Consider the following 4169-nt stretch of genomic DNA (forward strand, 5'->3'; position numbering starts at 1 on the left):
CTATTAAGTACTTGAATTCAATATCTACTCTTTGATACTGACTAGTGTAAGAAAGGCAGATTAATAAATTGACTATTTTTATCTATCATCATCATTTGCATGAAACTTTTAAATGTTCCTGAATCAACATTCAGTTCAGCTTTGCTGACCTTCCAGAGCAATAAAGATTATGTGGATAAAAATTACCTGGGGGCATAATTACTTCCTTAAAAATCAGCAGGAGGCCCAGAATCTGCATCCATCCGGCCTTCCTGAGCCCCACACAGACCCAGCCCACCTAGCCATGCCTGAGAATGTGGCACCCAGGAACGGGGAGCACAAAAGAGCCTATCAGGACTGGGATAAGACGACCCAGATCTGCTTCAGCAACATCTCCATGGCCAAAGCTTTTGCTGATGCTATTAGAACAAGTCTTGGACCAAAAGGAATGGACAAAATGATTCAAGATGGAAAAGGCGATGTGACCATTACAACAGATGGTGCCACCATTCTGAAACAAATGCATGTAACATCCAGCAGCCAGAATGCTGATAGAGTTCTCTAAGGCACAAGATATAGAAGCAGGAGATGGCACTACATCAGTGGTCATCATTGCTGGCTCTCTCTTAGATTCCTGTACTAAGCTTCTTCAGAAAGGGATTCATCCAACTATCATTTTGGAGTCATTCCAGAAGGCTTTGGAAAAGGGTATTGAAGTATTGGTTGACATGTCTCAACCTGTGGAACTGAGTGACAGAGAATCTTTGTAAATAGTGCAGCCACTTCATTGAACTCAAAGGTTGACTCTCAGTATTCAAGTCTGCTTTCTCCAATGAGTGTAAATGCAATTATGAAAGTGATGGACTCAGCCACAGCTACTGGTGTAGAGCTTAGAGATATTAAAATAGTTAAGAAACTTGGTGGGACAATCGATGATTGTGAGTTGGTGGAAGGGCTGGTTCTCACTCAGAAGGTGGCAAATTCTGGTATAACCAGAGTCGAAAAGGCTAAAATTGGGCTTATTCAGTTTTGCTTATCTGCTCCCAAAACAGATAGTAGTTTCTGACTATGTCCAGATAGACCGAGTGCTTCGAGAGGAGAGAGCCAATATTCTAAACTTAATGAAGCAAATTTAAAACCAAACAGGATGTAATGCTCTTCTCATACAAAAGTCTATTTTAAGAGATGCTTTAAGTCAGCAGTTCTCAACCTGTGGGTCGAGACCCCTTTGGGGCTCGAATGACCCTTTCACAGGGGTCATCTAAATACATCCTGCATATCAGATATTTACATTACAATTCATAAAAGTAGCAAAATTACAGTTATGAAGTAGCAACGAAAATAATTTTATGGTTGGGGGTCAACATAATATGAGGAACTATATTAAAGGGTCACGGCATTAGGAAGGTTGAGAACCACTGCTCTAAGTGATCTTGCATTACATTTCCTAAACAAAATGAAGATTATGGTGATTAAGGATACTGAAAGAGAAGATATTGAATTCATTTGTAAGATGCTTGGAACCAAGCCAGTTGCTCCTATTGACCAGTTCATAGCTGAGTTAGCTGAGGAGGTCAATTTAAATGGTTCTGGCAGCCGAAACCGGTTTGGCTCAGTGGATAGAGCGTCGGCCTGCGGACTGAAAGGTCCCAGGTTCGATTCTCGTCAAGGGCATGTACCTGGGTTGTGGGCACATCCCCAGTGGGAGATGTGCAGGAGGCAGCTGATCGATGTTTCTCTCCCATCGATGTTTCTAACTCTCTATCTCTCTCCCTTCCTCTCTGTAAAAAATCAATAAAATATATTTAAAAAAAATAAATGGCTCTGGCAAACTGCTCAAGATTACAGGCTGTACAAGCCCTGGAAAAACAGTTACAATTGTTGTTTGTGGATCTAACAAATTCGTTATTGAAGAATCTTAGCACTCCATTAATGATGCCCTATTTGTCATTCGCTGTTTAGTGAAGAATAGAGCTCTTATTGCAGGAGGTGGTGCTCCAGAATAGAGTTGGCTCTATGGTTAACTGAATATTCATGAACATTGAGTGGTGTGGAATCCTACTGTGTTTTGCTTTTGCAGATGGTATGGAAGTAATTCCATCTACACTAGCTGGAAATGCTGGCCTGAATCCCATTTCTACAGTAACAGAACTAGGAAACTGACATGCCCAAGGAGAAAAAACTACAGGCATTAATGTCAAAAAGGGTGGTATTTTCAACATTTTGGAGGAACTGGTTGTTCAGCCCCTGTTGGTTTCAGTTAGTGCACTGACTCTAGTGACTTAAACTGTCCAGAGCATCCTGAAAATTGATGATGTGGTTAACACTCGGTAATCTGGATAACGCTGGCTGACTGGCACCATCATGGCCACTAATAGTGCGGCTGGAGTGGAAGATCACTGGTGTTTCTTGTTGTTTGAAATATTGTTTTCCTTATGAATTCCTGGGCCTGGACTTCCAGTTTTCATTTACTTAAAATTGTATTGACACAGTTTAATGAAAATATTAAAGATTTGGTTTAAAAAAAAATCAACAGGAAACTTCATATACCAAAGGTTTATTTGGTACTATATAAGAATCCTAAAGCATACTAGGGATATAAGATGGTGTACGGTGGAACTTTCCTTCTTTATATTTTTCAAATTTCAGCATAATAGTAAACTCCAAGATTGTATAAGAAGTTTTAGCCCTGATCAGTTTGGCTCAGTGGATAGAGCGTCAGCCTGAGGACTCAAGGGTCCCAAGTTTGATTCCGGCCAAGGCCATGTACCTCGGTTGCGGGCACATCCCCAGTAGGGGCTGAGCAAGAGGCAGCTGATCGATGTTTCTAATTCTCTATCCCTCTCCTTTCCTCTCTGTAAAAAAATCAATAAAATATATTTTTTTAAAAAAAGAAGTTTTAAATGATATTCAGTAGAAATTATATAATTCTGTTAGGATTTCCTGTGTTCAAAAGTGACACCCTAATCATCATAGATTATTATTTTTTAAAATACATCTTATTGATTTCTTACAGAGAGGAAGGGAGAGGGATAGTTAGAAACATTGATGAGAGAGAAACACCGATCAGCTGCCTCCTGCACACTCCCTATCAGGGATGTGCCCACAACCAAGACCGGAATTGAAACTGGGACCTTTCAGTCCGCAGGCCGATTCTCTACTCACTGAGCCAAACCAGTTAGGGCTCATCTTAGATCATTATCTTACTTTCCATTTACTTTTATTTTTAACCAGAGTCCCAGTGCATGGATTTGTGCACATTGAAATGAAATTAATTAGAAGGTAGCTGGTGGGGCAGGACTGGGCAAGATGGGCTGGACACCCCCCAGAGCAAACCTCCCACAGTCCCTCCCCGGCCGGCCACACCTGGGGTGGCGCTGGGACTCAAAGGGCATCTGCAGAGTGAGCGTGGTCCCTCTGACAGGAGGGTCCCTCGGCCTGCCTGTGGGGATCTGGCTGAAACTGGCAGTCCAACATCCCCCAAGGGATCCTGTAGTGCGAGAGGGCACTCTGCAAAGTTGCTGTTGCTCAGCAGCTCCTGCTTTAAGCTTCTGTCTCCTGGTGGTCATGGTGCATCATAGCTACTTGGCTGGTTGGCCGGTCGGCTGGTTGGCCAGTCGCTTAGGCTTTTATATATATATATAGATTATTTCCCTTGATTTGCTAATTTATTTTTACTTGTTTCATTTTTATTGATTTTAGAGTGAGGAAGGGAGAGGAGGACGGTGAGAGACAGAGGTGAGAGAGAAACACCCATCATCGGACTCTGACCTGGGTATGCGCCCTGACCAGGAATTGAAACTGCCACCTTTTGGTGTACAGGATGAAGGTCCAACCAAAGAAACCACACTGGCCAGGTCCTGTATGGCTAATTTCTACCTATCCACTTAATTTCACCTACTCCAAGAAGCTTTTACACCTTCTTCCCCACTCCCACTACTACAGGCACCCTCTTTTTTTTTAATATATTTTTTATTGATTAAGATATTACGTATGTGTCCTTGTCCCCACGTTACCCTCTACCCCACCCCCCGCTCATGCCCTCACCCGCACCCCGTTGTCCGTGTCCATTGGTTAGACCTATATGCCTGCATGTAAGTCCTTTGGTTGATCTTTCCCCCTTACCCCCACCCTCCCCGACCCTCCCTCCAAAGCCTGACAGTCCAATCAATGCCTCTCCGTCTCTGGTT

The 4169-nt window shown here is 42.8% G+C and overlaps 1 pseudogene; it reads left to right on the plus strand.

Annotated features, from left to right (window-relative positions):
• The first annotated feature begins 220 nt into the window (after window positions 1-220).
• LOC102764652 lies at window positions 221-2412 on the plus strand (annotated as a pseudogene).
• Window positions 2413-4169: the final 1757 nt, after the last annotated feature.

Source organism: Myotis davidii, unplaced genomic scaffold, assembly GCF_000327345.1.
Source record: "Myotis davidii unplaced genomic scaffold, ASM32734v1 scaffold1542, whole genome shotgun sequence".
In the NCBI taxonomy this organism is placed as follows: Eukaryota; Metazoa; Chordata; class Mammalia; order Chiroptera; family Vespertilionidae; genus Myotis; species Myotis davidii.